Source organism: Humulus lupulus, chromosome 5 (genome assembly GCF_963169125.1).
Source record: "Humulus lupulus chromosome 5, drHumLupu1.1, whole genome shotgun sequence".
NCBI lineage: Eukaryota > Viridiplantae > Streptophyta > Magnoliopsida > Rosales > Cannabaceae > Humulus > Humulus lupulus.
The window spans coordinates 78,693,941-78,712,044 of NC_084797.1; positions in this window are offsets into that span (position 1 = coordinate 78,693,941).

Genomic DNA, 18,104 nt, shown 5'->3' on the forward strand with positions numbered 1-18,104 from the left:
CAAGCTTAAGTAACCTCAAATAAAACCTAGTGCTCGGGGTCCCGAAAACACCCCCGAGAACATTATAGTCAAAACTTCCAAAATTTCCTCCTGATCTCAATAACTCCCAATTTATCATCAAATAAACATTCCCATTACTCAATATCCCAATAAATGACCCTGTTATGACAAAACCGCTAATTCAAAATATAAGACCGTCTCATGCCGAATAGCTCGAATATATCTCCATAATAATGGGATCTCATCCATAACTCACAATATGCACCAAAATACACAGATATGCCCTCAACGGGCCAAATTACCAAAACACCCTAATAATCAAATGTAGAACCACGTGCATGCATTTAACATCATATTATAATATAATTCACAAAAACATGCATATAATCATTTAATGGCATAATTAAACAGTTATGGCCCTCCCGGCCTACTAATCCAGCCATTAAACCGCATCAAGGATTTCGGGGAATTACAACTATCCCCTCCTTACAGAAATTTTGTCCTCGAAATTTACCTAAACTGCCCAGTTTATGAATACCACACAACTGATTCCAGTTTCCCAGGTCGCTTCCTTGACCTCACTGTTTCTGCAACATACCTTAACCCAAGGTACAACTTTGTTCCTCAGAACCTTATTCTTTCTGTTTCATATCTGGACAGGCTATTCCTTACAGGATAACTTAGCCTCAAATCCCCAGATTCTCATAACTCAACTCATGAGTTTCTTTTAACCCATGTCCTCAACATGGAAATACATAATACACTGTGTATAACCAACAGTGCCAAAAATAAAATCGATCCAAAGTAAATCTAACCGATCCTATCCAGGACTCAAACTGTCATAACAATCTAGGGCTCAACCTGCCCTTAACTCTTCATTCCTTTCCATGGTGATACTTTTAAGGAAGATACAACCTTCTACCTGGAACTCTATGTTTCTGCTTTTCAATTCAGTAAAACTTTTCCATTTACTCTGAGAAGTGAGCATCCAAGCTTCAACCTCTAATAATCTCAATATTCCCCTGAACCACCTCAGGACCCAAATATAACATCTCACCCTTTCCATTCCAGTAAATTGGTGATAAACACTCTCTATCATACTTTATCTCATAAGGTACCTTTCCAACACTGGATATCTCTCTTTCTTTCCCTCTCTGATTTACCATCAGTCTGAGAATAATAAATTATACTGAATCCCATTGATATACTTATCACCTTTCTTAACCCTTCCAAAACCTGAAAGTCGCAATAAAGTCTCCATCTAATAAGATAGACCTTGAATCTCATGAAGGCGCACTACCTCTTTCACATAGAGGTCTGATTACTAATCAGCTGCATTATTCATCCTTGCTAACAAAGATGAACTCACTTGAAACACTGGTCCATAATGACCCAATGCCAACTCACGCTAACCCACTAACTTGGGCAATCCCACCGCGAAACCCATCGCGATGCTTTCTTATTTCCATTATAAACTACTCAAAGGCTACAATGGCCCTGCTAATTCTGATACTCTGACTTGACCTGCTAACAGGTTAAAAACTTTACCACGTATTCCATTATGGCCCTCTCCATCTCAAGCCATCAATATTAAACTTTCAAACTCTGGAACACTGTCATGATGCCTGAAGCTGTACAACTCTTAGCTAATCCAGCTAAGACTTTCCACTCAATCTTTCTTATCTGTGGTTCACTTAATCATCTTTCCTTCTAATCCTTTTCGAAATAATAATTTCAAACATAAAACTGGCCACCTGGCCCACCAGAAACTCTACTCTAGTTCTGGTCAAATCCTTTAACCAACATGTTGCATAGGCATTCACTTTTCTCTGTCACTGAGGTGCCATAACCACCTACTAACTGATTCTGATCTGCAAAAAGACTCAGAACTCTTTCTCAAGGTACATATAATATCCTGCCCGTCCAAGGAAACTCTTGCCTACCGAGGCATTCCTTGACCTTGGAAAATCTCCGCAGAGAAAACACCATAATACCATCATCCAAGACAGTCACAAATCCCATTCAAATAAACCTTTGAATGCTCTGTTCATCTGATTCATAAACACTTGGCATTAAACAGATTCTCGAAACATACTCAGCACTCCCAGTGCCCTTATCTGATATAAAAACAATCTTCTACATATCCTTCTCCTTGATCTCTAGCTGGTATTAACCAGATCCAAGATTCACCTTAGAGAATACCATCTTACTCACTAGCTAAACCTTTAATTCTTACAAATCCGCCGAGCCATTCAAAACAGTGCCCCTAAACCTACTTTCATTCCTGGCACTAATCCAATCACCATTCTGTCCTTTTTATGCAAGCACCACCCTGACTAATCCCCTGGAAGCACATCCAGAAACTCACAGACTAATCCAGTCTGTCCTGATCCTACTGACACAATCTAAGTGGTATCCACCACACTAGCTAAGAGTTCCATGCATCTCTCCGCCATAAAACTCTAGCTCTCAATACAAATGTCATAAGCATACAGAATCCATACACCGTGCCAACTGCCACTAGGCTTTCCGCTCTCAAGCTCAAGAGCTACTATTCTTTTCTTGTCATTTAGCATTGCCCCATAATCACTTAACCAATCCATATCCTAGATCATACCAAAGCCAGTCATAACCAGCTTTATCAAAGTCACTGATGAGTCCTTTTTATCATAATCCAACTCATCTCTTAAATCACCAATAAAGTATCACTTTCCTATCACAACATGATCATGTGATTTGTATAACATCTTTATGCTTCTCTATATGCAATAAACAAGGGAACAGCATGGCACCAAAATCAATCAGCATAACTCAAAAATCAGAACTAGAAAACTGACCTGTCACCCCTGAGGAACTAGTCTCCATCTCGGACTCTGGCTGCCTCGAAATAAACACTTGAGCTGGAGTCGAGTTGTCCATCCCCTTTTGCTCATTCTTCCTTAGCATTGGGCAATCCTTCTTAGGATTTCCAAACATTTTACATGAGAAACATGCCCTTGCTCGGCATTCTCCTAGATGATGCCTCTTACACCAAGCGCATATTGGATATGTCTTCCGGCTTTCCTTCTTACATGATCTAATGAGTGGAGGTACCACTATCTGAGCTCTGTGCTCTCTGACACTCTTCTGCCCAATCTGATGCCCTGCGCTCTCAACAGCAAGAGCCTTCCCTACCACCTGAGCATAGGTAGAGACTTCATGCACTGGGGCAACTCTAATGCCTTGAACTATTCTGGGATTCAATCCCTGAATAAACCTTTCCTTCAGAGCTACATCTATGGGTACCATGTCAAAAGCAAACTTGGACAACCCATCAAATCTGTTAACATACTCGGCTACTGTTGCTTTACCCTGAACGAGATTCACAAACTCATTCATCTTAGCAGTCTTAGCTACATCACAATAATACTTCTCATTAAACAGCTGCCTAAATTCTTTCCAATCCATCACAACTGTGTCTCGTGTCTAGGATACTACTTCCCACCACGTCCGGCATCATCCCGCAGTACACATGTAGCACAGATCACCCTATCGTGACCTACCAGTCCCATACTATCAAGAATGGAACTGATCATGTCCATCCATTGCTCAGCTCTGAATGGATCTAGGCCTCCCTCAAAGACTGGAGGGTAATACTCCTAAAATCTTCCACAGAGAAATTCCCATCTGTTCTCAACCCTAGGCTGAGCCAAAGTTGGTGCCACTCCTGGCACAACAAAGGAAGAGGTGCTCCCCAACAGATTCGGTTGTTGCTTCAAACACCTAATCTCTTCCTCATGCCTATGCAATCTTGATTGCAAATCTGTAAACATCTGCTGAAAATTCATAGGAGCAGATGAAGAACTAATACCCTGGCTATAACTCCCAGCCTCTGTATAACCACCACCAGGCCTCATTATCTGCCTTGACTATAAACCTGCTAATTGAATATGCAGTCAATAACTTGACCCATTAAACATGATGAGCATATCAAGAGCTTTCCCCACGGGAACAATCTTATCACACCATATTTACAAACCACTTTCAGTGCTATAAACATGCCCATGGCATTCATACATCAATCATACTCCCTGCTCCTCCAACATTTATACCATGCCTCCAACTCCAGCATGCAAATATCACAATTATATATTTATGGAGCAGGTAATCATATGATCACATTCATATATATATATATATTCACAGAGCATATAATCATATAGTCAAAAGCCAGGCTCTATTAGAATCTCATGCTCCCTAATACAATGTGCAGGTAAAGCATTTACATTCTATTTAAGCAGTTAAGCACATAACTACAGAAATAGTTACCATTCCCTGAGTGAAGCTATCTTCAGTGATGAGTGTACATGCCCAGCTTGTCTTCAGGAACCATAAACCTTGCCCCGCTCTGATACTAAGTTGTAATGCCCTAAACTCCAAGGACCGTTACGGTGTGCCTTGTAAACAGTGCTAAACTCGCTAATCAAGTCATTTGGCCAAAATCGTGTAACTAAGTATGATTAGTGGTTTAGGGATTAAAAATTTTGGTTAAGATATAACATTTCACTAAAACATTTACTATATACATTGGGATCCCAAAAATATAATCTAAAGGTCTATTACAAGAAAATATTTACAACCAGCTGATATAAGTGACAAAACAGGGTTTAACCCTAGTTCCTCTTTCAACCCTCGGCCGTGGCGATCGAGCAGCCGCATATGTACACATCGTCACCTAAGCTCTCCAACTCAAGGATGGTCCAGCTTTCTTTTGCCTTTACCTGCACCACACAACACCCGTGAGCCGAAGCCAAGCAAGAAAACTCAATATGCTCATGAACAGTAATAACATGTCATCAAGTCATAAGGTACATGCCTAGCAAATACATCCGTATCCAAGCAGACAAATAAGTTCAAACAATGAACGAGTGACTGATCAACAAGTCACTAACAGGGGGTGTGTACCTTTTAACAAGTGACTAATTACCAAGTCCCTAACAGGGGGTCTGTACCTTTTAACAAGTGACTAATTACCAAGTCACTAACAGGGGGTCAGTACCTTTAAACAAGTGACTAATCATCAAGTCACTAACAGGGTTAGTACCTTTAAACGAGTGACTAATCATCAAGTCACAAATAGGGGATTCTGCTCCCTCAGCCATGTGACAAAACAGTCACCTAGACCTTTGGCCTTGGCTCTGAGTAACTAGTCCTAGACTAGTCAAGCGCTTATAATTTTCATCGAACTTAGGGTCGGTCCAGCATTAATACCCCATATGAGTCATTTAATGTGGATGTCGATTAGATCTAATCTTTTATCGGCTCTGCGTTCATGACGCTTATGCCATTTCTAACTCTCAGGTCAGTGATACGCGACCAGTGCCGATCCTGAATAGTTGGTGCCACACACAAGCAGGCAATGCTACCAAACATATATCATATGTCAAATATCCGAATATAGGGCATTCAGCATGCTTACTTAACAATTGCTAGCATAATTAGAACCATGCATAAACACAGAGGCTCAAGTTCTGAACAATCTCATATTCAATATTCATAACATGCCATAACCACATGTTTCTCGTGCAACACATGCATCACATTTAATCACTTGACATGCCTCAACAATAACCATGCATGTCACATTTAAACATCCAGCATGTATCAAGAATAACCATGCATGTCCCATTTAAGCATCCAACATGCATCAAGAATAGCCATGCATGTCACATATACACAGGGTGCAATTTTCTTACCTCTGATTCAAGCGAGAATGAATAAAAGAATGACCCTTGAGAACAGTCAACCTTCAAGTTCCTTAACGGTCACCTAGTCATAACCAAATACGGGACACCATCAATAAAATGAATAACAAAGGTTCCTGAACCAAGATCTAGCCTCCGGGGCATCAATCCCCACTAATCCGGGTAGTAGGAACAATCCCGAGGCCTAAAACCAAGTTCCCGAGGTCAAAACACTCAAACGGCCTCAAAACCCTACCTGAGTCGCGGCCCTAGCACCTTGAGATATGGCCCCCAGCCACACTAGGAGCAAGGGCCGCAGCGCCCACTACCCAGGGCCGCGGGGCCCAGCACGCCCAATTGCCTCCAGCAGCTTCTTCGAGCTTGGGCCGCAGTGCCCAAGAACAGGGCCGCGACCCCCACCCAAAAACCAGCCAAGAACTCAATTTTCTTCATCCCAAACCTTCCAAAAACATACCTAAACACTTCCAAATCCAAAAATCAAAGTTCCCAAACTTCCCAATGATCCAAAATCATCAAATCCCGAGGCTCAAATGAACCAAAAACTCAACGATTCACAAAACCCAATTCTAAGCATAGAAACTCTAAAAGCTCAAAACTTAAGACTTAGATTACCTTTGATTGGGTTGTTTCTCATTAAATCCTTTGGTCAAGAAGCTTTTAATCTTTCCTAGGATCGCTATGCCTTGATCCTCGCTTGATTCTGACTCCTAGAACTCGAGACTCCTTTAAAATTGCCTCGAACGGTAAAAGGAACTGACGGGAAAAGAGAAAGTATTTTCTAACGTACGGTTCTATCTGACAAGCTACTTCAAGCTTAACTAACCTCAAATAAAACCTAGTGCTCAGGGTCCCGAAAACACCCCCGGGAACATTATAGTCAAAACTTCCAGAATTTCCTCTTGATCTCAATAATTCCTAATTTATCATGAAATAAACATTCCCATTACTCAATATCCCAATAAATGACCCCGTTATGACAAAACCGCTAATTCAAAATATAAGACCGTCTCATGCCGAATAGCTCGAATATATCTCCATAATAATGGGATCTCATCCATAACTCACAATATGCACCAAAATACACAAATATGCCCTCAACGGACCAAATTACCAAAACACCCTAATAATCAAATGTGGACCCACATGCATGCATTTAACATCATATTATATAATTCACAAAACACATGCATATAATCATTTAATGGCATAACTAAACAGTTATGGCCCTCCTGGCCTACTAATCCAGCCATTAAACCACACCAGGGATTTCGGGGCATTACACCACACCTTCTCTTTGGGTATAACCCTTTGCCATTAATCGAGCTTTATAAGTTTCGATACTTCCATCATCACCTTGTTTCTTCTTGTAGATCCACTTGCACCCAATGGCCCTAAATTCATTAGGTGCTTCCAATAGATCACAGGCAGAGTTTGAGAACATGGACTCCATTTCCTATTTCATGGTTTCGAGCCATAGTTCCTTTTCAGGGCTAGCCATTACCTGTTTTGAAGACAACAGATCATCGTCACCAGTGTCACCAGCAACCTTATTGGTTTTGTAACGACCCGAATTTGCTGATCGGGCTTAGGGCCTTGATTAGTGTGCCTGGAGGGCAATAAGTGGTTTAATTTGCTTATATGTGTATATATGATTATGACGCATGTTTAATTGAGTTAAATGTGCATGGGGGCCCCGTCTGGATATTGGGGGGCATAAATGTGATAAATGAAATATATGTTGTATATGTGTGATATGTATGTACAGCACGATCCGAGACAGTCCTGAGGAGCAGTTGGCCAGAGAGTCACAACGGGGTTGAGATTCGGACTCAGGGCGAGTCGAGGGGTAATTCAGGTATTAGTCGAGTTATGGGATTATCGGGACATAGAAATAAATATTTGGAGATATATCCGAGGATAGAATGCCTAGGCGGGAATATTTGGGGAATTTACCATTTTTGCCCTCGCGGATGTTTTGGTACCCCGAGCCTTGAGGTAACCTTTAGACTTAAGTTATATAAAACAAATAAATGAAAGGAACTGTTTAGAAACCTTGAGAAACCGACCCATACTCTCCTAAGAACTGAAGTTAGCTTTTGCTATCCTTTCTCTTACACTCTCTAAGGTGGAACTCAAGAGGAAACCTAAAGAAATTACCAAGGAATTGAAGGGATTTCAGCTGGGATACTTTAGGAACTTGAAGTCTGGGAATTTGAGGATCATCACAGGAATTAAGCTCAGCAAGAGGTAAGCTTTTCATGGAAGTTATGCTTAAGTTCAGCTGTGTTTTTCCAAGCTTTGCATGTGAGTAGAAACTAGGCTATTTTTGGATACTTTGGTTGTGTTTTGGGGGAGATTTCTGTTGAGTTTTGGTGTTAATATAGAGCTGGAATGATGGTGTTATTATCTAAGATTATTAGCTTAGGTTTGGTGGTAATGGGCTTGAAGAAAGGATGAAAAACTGATGGAAAATCTGGGTTCGTCGTATGGCACCGCGGCCCTAGGAGGGGTGTGCCGCGGCCCGCATGCGCGGGCAGCCATGGGAGGCTGAGGGAATTCGAGCGCGCCGCAGCCCGCGTGGTGGTCAGTGAAGAGATAGCCTCTGTTTTGAGGCTAGCCGCGGCTCTAGAAGGTGGGGGCCGCGGCCCTTAGTGTCAGTGAGGATTTTAATGATATTTTTGACTTGGGAACTTAAAGGGTAAGGCTCAGGATGGATTTTATCATTCGGATTGATAGAACTCAAGATCCCGGAGGTTAGGGTTACGGTTTGTGGTTATTTTTTGGGTTGGAATTTGATGGTCGGATATTGTTATGTGTTGTGACTAGGATTTCGGCGAGGCTCACGTTAGTGGACTGTGCTCGGGGCATCGGTGCTCAGGAAGCTCGGAACTCAGGTAAGAAAACCCCTGCTTCCATAGAGCTTGTGTGCAGGGCTGAGCCCAATATATTGAATGGAAATGACATGCAGGGCTGAGCCCTATATATATATGAATTGAGGAGCATGGCTCTTTATCTGTTCATACTTGAATTCTATGCTTGTTGCTATATTGCGTTTGATATTATATGTGTGATTGGCAAGAGCCGGGAACGGTGTAGACCGGGAACGGCGTGGGGCCGGGAATGGCATCAAGCACGATGAGTGCAAGGCCGAGAACGGCAAGAGGCCAGGAGCAGCGTCGAGCACGTGAGGTGCGAGTTGCCGGGGCGAGTCCCTAACAGGATACCTGGGATATCCTTACAGCGTGGCCCGTGAACCCAGGGCTTGGTAAACGCCTGGGACGGCTAGGCCATATGTGTTAGCCTTCGGTGGCCTATTTATATGTTTGTTTTGTGTATTACATATGTTATCTGTTATGGGTTTTCTTGCTGGGCTTCAGTTCACAGATGCTCTGTGGTGCATGTAAGGGTAAAGAAAAGATCAACCAACCATGAGCACAGCTGGCATGAGGCGACGTGTACATGTCCGGCCAGCCTAGCTGTCACAACTAGGGGATTTTGGGAGATGTTTGTAAATGAACTTAGATTTTGTCGTTTAGTCGACTCTGATCAGTTTTGTGTTGTAAATATTTTCTAAACTATGTTTTGGGATCCCAAGTGTAAACTTTTATGATTAGTTGTGAAAAACTACTTTCTCTAATGTTTTATTTTTAATTATGGCTTAGTTACACGTTTTGAGTTAAAACCTCGATTAGCGAGTTGAAAGCACGATTTTAAACACACTTAGTAACGGCTCTATGGAAGTAGGGCGTTATAGGTTTCGCCATCCAAACCATAGTGAACTGGTTTCATAGAAACCTTCCCACTACGACGAGGGTCTGTGACTGTTTGCTCAGAATCAGTGGTACTTTCTTCATTTAAGTCGAATTGTGTTGGTTGGACATAAAGAGTGGGAATTTCATCATCAACTTTCATTGATGACGATTGAACATTGATTGGAGTCAATTCTTCAACCATCTCCTCTAAAACTACTTTGTTGTGTGGTTTGAAGTTTTGGACATAGTCGTTTTCCAGAAAAGTAGCATTCGTAGAAGTAAATACTTTCTCTTTTTAATGACTATAGAAAGGTCCACCCTGAGTGCTAGGATAGCCAACAAACATGCAAAATTCGGTTAGAAATTCTAGCTTTCCATACTTTTTCCTCGGACGTGGGCAAGACACCCCCAGATTCTATAATGACGTAAACTAGGTTCACGACCATTCCAGCATTCTACAGGTGTTTTGAGGATTGATTTGGATGGTACAATATTTAGAATGTCGTTCATAGTTTCAATTGCATGTCCTCGGAATGAAGTTAGCAAAGTTGAGTAACTAAGCATGCTTCTAACCATTTCCAATAGAGTTATGTTCCAGCGTTCTGCTACACCATTTTGTTGCAGAGTACTCGGGGTAGTTCGTTATGATTAAATCCCAAGTTCAGTTAAACTATCTTGGAACTGTATATCAAAATATTCTCCACCCTATCAGATCGCAAGATCTATAACGTTTTACCTAATTGGTTCTGAGTCATGGCTAGGAACTCAGTCAACTTTGAAAATGTTTCTGATTTCATATGCATTTGGTAAAGAAATAAGTATCTAGAGTAATCGTCAATGAAAGTGACGAAATACTCAAAACCACCCTTTGCTTATACATTCAAAGGTCCACAAACATCTGAATGAACAAGTCCAAGTGGTTCTTTGGCCCTATCACCTTTTGCAGAGAATGGACGCTTGGTCAGTTTGCCTTCTAGACAAGATTCACAAACATTCCCTTAAAGGCTCGTTATTAAGGGCGAGGGGTTTGTTAGGTCGTAGAATATAAAGCCCATTTTCCAAACATGCAATACACAATTGTAATCCATTGAAAGAAATAGATATATTAGCCTTGTGAAAGTCATAACAAATCATTCTAAATGCAACATGGAAACTGAAATTAAATTTCTACTAAAATCCAGAATAAAAAATACATCTTTCAAAATTAAATATTTATTTCCGAACATCAGGCGAGCTCTTCCTCTAGCTTGGACCGCAAGGAATGCTCTGTTCCCAACTCTAAGATTTAAGTCGCCTTCGTCCACTTCCTACCATGATTCAAGAAGGTGTAAAGAGTTACAAACATGGTTAGTAGATCTAGAATTAATAATCCAAACGGATTTATCATTCTCTAAAACACATGATTCTCAGATAAATGAACTATAATCAATACCTTTGTTTTTCGCTGCTAAAAACTTGGGGCAATCTTGTTTGCAATGCCCCTTCTCATTGCAGTGAAAGCATTTGCCTTTACCTTTCTTGTTTTTCTTTTTCTTCGCCTTAGGCGTCTATGCACTTGGTTTTGCACTCGTCTTTCCAGCCTTTGAAGGCCTGGGTTGGTGTTTTGTCCATCTTTCCTCTTGTTTACAACTTTCGAAGATGAAGCTAGGTTAGCTTAAGCCTTAGCCGAATCAGCAGCAGCAATAGAAGTCTTCTTTTCTTCTCCCTTACTTGGTCCACCCATGATTGACTCGAAATTCTGAAGCTCGTTCATGAACTGCGTCAGACCATAGTTGAGTTAATTCATCACATAGTTGGTGGTGAACGTCAAGAAAGCTGGAGAGAGACTGTTGAGGATTAAACCGACTTGAGTCTCCTCGTCTGGAACTTCTGGGGATTCTTTAGTCATGACAAACTTGGAGTTATCACCAATCAACACATGTTGATGTTCTGCTTCCACTTAAGGAAGTTTTCTCTAGTGAGTTTCTCATAGAAAGTTGAGAAAGGATGGGAGTAGACACGTCCATAATAATACTACATATTATCAATAAATGTTGATGTTCTACTTCCACTTAAGGAAGTTTTCTCTAGTGAGTTTCTCATAGAAAGTTGAGAAAGGATGGGAGTAGACACATCCATAATAATACTACATATTATCAATAAAACAGAACTCAATCACATCTGCTCAATAAAATTTCTATTCACTCTAATTTCAAAAAATAGCACAACATATACCATAAATATGTAAGAAGTGGAAAAAATACCAAAATCACCATATCTCTATTTCTTTAGGTATTTTAACTGTTCTATGATATTGTTGTCTCGGTTGGCGAGAGTCAGAAAATATCATTAGTTAAATAGAGTTGTAAAATTATTTAATAATGGAAACCATTATTAATAACATACTATTCGATCAAAATAAGAAAACAAAATTTCTTATTTTATGAGCTAGACCCATGGTTTCAATAATCATAGATTTAGTCCTAGTAGTCACCATAGAGGTGAGCCTAGTAGAATTTGACCTATAATTATCTATCTTTCGAAATCTAACCTTGTCAAAATAACTAATGAACACCTTCCGTAGGGAGATGAATAGAAGCATCTCAAGGCCCCATTAAGCTATTAACCTTGTTAAACTAACGGTGGAGATCAAATATAATTCTTAAAATAAACTCATTATTTGATTAAAAAATAATATTTTATTATAAATTTTTGAAAAATTAATGACTATGGTTCTCCAAAAATTGTAAAGTTAAATTTTCAAAACCAAAGTCCTATAACTTTCTATTAATTCTAAAGTGTCACATTGAAACAAATTCAATTAAATTAGAATTATTTTGTTGCTAATCAATATTTAGGTTTAACTATTAAAATAAACATATACAATTAAGTCCAATTCAGGCAAATGAGCCTTAACAATTGGGCTTGTATGGAGGAGGGTTGGGTCCATTATGTCGTTCCCACTACTAGGGCCCCCAAACGTCCATACAAGGTCCAAAACACAGGAATTTAAACCTTCATTTTATAAATTGTTATTACTTGATTAGGCCCACTGTAGTCATGCAAAACAAATGAGTCTTCACAAGTAGAATCACCCATAAGAGAGAAATTTAAACTTTACATTTTCAAATGAGCCAAAACAAAACCTATCATTTTAAGAATGTTTTATTTAGCAAAAACCATATATTAAGCAAACATATGGGCCACTATATGCATCTAAACCCAATTGCAAAAATACCATATATAGTGCAAACATACATGCTATAATTGGATGGGTCTAATCATGCTACTATATTAGCAAGTCTATGAATTTATGCAAAAATACAACAATTTATTTCATTTGCAAAAATACAACAATTAATTTTCTAGAATTTGTCCAAAATTATAATTAATTAATTTTTTGCAAAAATTAAGTCAATTGAAATGAAATTTATCAACAATTAACAAAAGTTAATTTAAATTTCATTTATAGACAATCAACTTAGTTTAAGTCATTTTGAAAAATATTAATTTAATTAAAATAGGATTTATCAACAATTAACAAAAAGTTAAATTAAATCCCATTTATTAAATAAAATTATTAATTGGTTTGAAAAATGTGATATTTTTAAAATTTAACAGATTTTAAATTTTAAAACAAATATCTTTAACTGTTTTTCAAAAAATATCTTGAGTTGTTACAACTATGAGCAAATATCAAACCATTTATTAAAAAATAAAAAATATTAATAGTTATAACAATCCTAAAATATCTTAAAACAGTTAAACAAATTCAAATATCCATAAAATTATCTAGTCAACAAATTTTCAAATTTCAAATAATTTAAATATTAAAATTTATAGAATAATCAGATATTAATATTTTTAAATAAAAGATATAAAAAATGACAAGTATTTAAAAATATATCAATAATATCTGATAAATTAATTCTAATGTTTTAATATATTAAAAGATTTAAAATTAATTAGTTAACCTATTTTTAAATTTGAATTTGAATCTTTGCAGAAAATATATCATTTTTTAAATATCAAACAACAAAAATATCTTATTTTAAAAAATATTTTTAAATGTTAAAATATAGCTGATATTTTGGGGTTTGTTATAAAAAAATCAATTTCATATTTTTATTATTTTTAATTTTTAAAATAAAAAAATTATGGATGAACTGTTCATCGCGTGTAGCTGCTAGAGAGACACACGTGCAGCTGCTGGGGTGACGTGCATGGGTGCGCACAGCAACCAAAAAAAATTCAAAAAAAATTGTGTAATTTTTCAACCCAAAACGTTTTCTAAATAATTTTTACAATGTTTTACACCAAATAAAGCATTTATAAAAATTAATTGCATAGAAAAACACAACAAAATAACCCAAATTTGCTAATAATCACATAAAAGTCAATATGCTTCATAAAAAAATATGAAATCCATCCAATTACTAAACACATCAAATAATTCAATTTTTTACCATGTTCATGCATGAAAATAAAGATTAACAAAAGTTCTAAGGCCAGTTGTTGGAAATAGTTATACGTGATCTTATTTATTTTCATGTAAATCATATATTAAGCAAATTAATATAAGAAAACCTAGAACATGTTTCTATAATTGAATTTAAACAGAGATAATGATAAGAACACTTACATTATACGCAGTGAAATGAATAAGTCTTTCCTTCAATTTCACTAACCCTTGTATCCTTTCTGTCGCTGGGTATCACCAAGAAGCTGAATCGATCATCATATTTATTCACACTCTTCCAAAATATCCTTAGAATCACCTAGACTAGAGTGGAAAATTCTCAACACATGAGATAGATAAATATAGAAGAAGAGAAGAGAATATAGAGTCTTAGAAATTGACTTTGGTTGTAGAGAGAGTCTAAATCCCTAAAGCATCAAAACTAGATCTTCTAATCATCTCTTTTCAACTCTCACTTAGTATTCCTCTTAAAGGCTCAATTAGGTCACTTATTTAATTAAAAAAATCAATAAAAAAATTGGAAATTACAACCCTTAGGTCGAAATTCTCATGGGCTTTAGGCCCGGGAAATTTCTCATTTAATTATAAGTCTGTTGGACTTAAATTCAATGCCCGTATAATTTTCTATTGATTAATTAATTAAATAATTATTTAAATCCTTCATCAAATAAATTATTTATAATTTTAACCTTTATTTAAAATTATTTATTAATTTAGATACCAATTTGTTGTAATTAATAAATTTGCCCTAAAATTTCTTTTCTTCTCTAAATTTCATAACTCTGTGAAACTATCCAAAATTGACCCGGTCAACTTTGATAATTCTAATTGATGATTAAATCAATTAATTGAGACTATCTAGATGATTTTATCCAAGGTACAGTGGGGAACATGGGCCTATGAAATCAAGCTCCAATAAGTTACCATAACTGTAACAAATAAATTTACTAACTTATTAACTCCTCGTGACTCCACTAAAGACTCTGAATTGCACTCTTGAATTCATAGAATGCTCTATAACCAATATAGATAAGTTATTAGTTATCCATTGTTACAACCATAATTATCACTCAATTCTATATAGACGGTCTACAATGAGATGGGACTAAAATACTATTTTACCCTTCGTTGTATTTTATCATTAAAACACTTAGTTCATTTAGCACCGCGAACCAAACTAAAAGGAAACCATCATTTTACTTCTTCATTTGAATCTATAGATGTTCATATCTATGATTAACACTCTCACTCAATAATACTATCGAGTTCCCAAGATGTAAGTATGGGCTAGTCCGTAGGGTAAGCTGGTAATGAACAAGTCAAAGAACTCAAATAATACAATCAATTAGAATACTAACCACTCAGAATTGAGACTGAATTGGCCTATGGTCAACTATATGATATGACTATAATAGATAATAATGTTATGTCTTCTTATCTTATCTATTTTCAATATCGGTCCAGTTTAATGTAACAAATACATATGATCTTATCTACTTTGCTAATGTTCTGGAAAGGACATAACATTACAATGTGTAAGTAGATCATATCGTAGATTGGCAAGTCAGTGTAAATCCTGTGCACTGACTAATCTTATGACTAACTTATTTTGAACATGTAATCATATTTATATTCCACTATGATTATTGTCACTATAAATATGGTTAGTTATATGCTCGGGATTTAATAAAAGTTTATATTAAACAAATAATCATGAAAATAAAACATGTGAGCAACGTGATTGACCAAGTCAAAATTGATTTTGATTCTTTTATTGATAATAAAATGAGATTACAAAGAAATTAGGTTTTAATTAGGGCTTAAAACCCCAACAATATTACCAGTAATATGAGCAGTTTGTATTTTCCAAATTTTGTAATCATTTGTAGCCTCCGAGCACCTCAATGAAAATCGTGTGTGCAATACACGATAGAAGAAATTAAGAGAACTTACTTGTATGTTTTATTTGTTTTACATTTTCTTACCCGAGGAGCACCCGCTTGCTAGCCTGGACAAGTGAACGCAGACCAATCTCCGATCACTTGTGGGGCATAGCTGGGTCACCTTGAGAGGTAAATGCTCGCAGAGAATGACATAGCGAACTAAGCCTATTATGGGCGGAGTAAACCTAGCGTCAAGTCTTGAGAGGTTTCACGAGAAATGACCTAGGGAACTCAGTTTGAGGAGCATATACGGGTTCCTAAGAGTAAACCTAGTGTCACAAACAAACCTAAGTACCCTAAGGGTGGAGAACTTGAGTTACTTCCCAAGGACTAAGTGAACGTGAAGCAACACTAAGTTCATGATTTCTAAAAGAACAAAAGGTTAGTAAGACCCAAGTCGCCTATACTCTAGCACAAGCCTAGACTTAAATAGCCTAAGGGTGGAGAGCTCAAGTTACTTCCCGAGGACTAAGTGCCCACGGAGCAATACAGAGTTCCCCACTTCCAAATGGTGAAAGGTCTAAGATCTGAATCATCTATACTTGAATTCAAGCCATAAGTTTCCTAATACTTAAGCAAACAAGACTCGAGTAGCCTATACTTGGGTACAAGTATAAAGTTGTGTAAACTTAGACAGACTTAAGTTTAAAACTTAAGCAAAAAAGACCGAAGTCTCCTAGACTAGGCACGCAAACTAAGGAACTCAGAGTTACTTCCCAAGGACTGAATGCCTGTGAAATAACACTAAGTCCCCAAGAACCTATAATTTTTTGGGCTTCCAAGACTTGAGTCACCTAGACTCGAACACAAGTCTCAAGTTGTCTAAACTTAGATGAACTCAAAGTTACTTCCCAAGAACCAAGTTGTAATGCCCTACTTCCTTAGAGTCGTTACTTAGCGAGTTAAAAATGTTTCATTAGCTCGTTAATCAAGGTTTTAGGTTAAAAGTGACTAAAATGAAATAAAACTCGTTTAAAGACATTTAGTATAAAAATTTGGTCATTCATTGAAATCTTAGAAAGTTATACAGTTGGGATCCCAAAATATTGATTAGAAAATACATTACAACTCAAAAATACAATGAAGGTCGACCTAAGCAACAAAACAACCATTATAGTACATTTTCCCCAAAATAACACTGGTCGTGGTAGCCAGGTAGGCCGAACATGTACCCATTGCTCCATGCTCTCCGTACTCATGGTTGGTCGACATTTCCTTTACCCTTACATGCACCAAATAGCACTCGTGAGACGAAGCCCAACAAGAAAACTCAACATATAACATATAACATAACATTCAACAGTATATAGCAAAGCAGCCAGCGGGCTAAACACATAGCAGCCTACGCCGTCCCAAGCGCTTTACCAGACCCTGGGTTCGTGGTCTCCACCGAGCGGGTGGATACAGAACCCTAAGAGGGTCTCACCCTAGCAGCCTGCACTCAACGTGCTCAAAGCCGATCCAGGCCCCTTGTCGTACCCGGCTTCTTGTCATTCTCGGCCTTCGCCATTCCCGGCCCTCGCCGTTCTCGACCTCACCGTTCATTCATAAACATACATAATATTCACAAATATTTAAATGGATACTAAACATAAACATTAGGTTTGCGCCCTGCAATACAAACAATAGGACCACGCTCTGCTCTACAGGTACAACAGTTTTACCTGTGTCCTGAGCTATCTGAATACTGCGATCCCAAGCACAATCCTCTAACCCGAGCCTCGTTGAAAACCTAGTCACAATGCATTCATAATAACCATGCATCAAGTTCTAAACCAATAAATAACTTTGGAATATTAATCTAGCCTCCGAGACCTTGAATTCCACTAAACCAGGTAGTAGAATTCTTCCAGAGCCTTAACATTCGAGTTCCCGAGCCTTAAAACCTTAATTACCCTTTTTTCCCATTTAGGGTTGTGGCATGCCCTTTAGGGCCGCGGCCCGCTACTTGGTCAGAGGCAAGGCCCTCCTTGTTGGAGGACACAGGCCGCGGCGCGCCTAGGTAAAACAGAGGCTTTCCAACCTCTTCGAGCACACGGGTCGTGGCACCTAAAGAACAGGGTCGCGGCCCAAGTCCCCAAACCCAGAAATCCAACCTCTTTTCTGCGTTTTTCCTCAAGCCTAAACCCCGAATTCATACCCCAATCATCATCCAAACTCAGAATTAAGCCTAGAATCCTTATCCTTATAGCCTAAACATCATAAT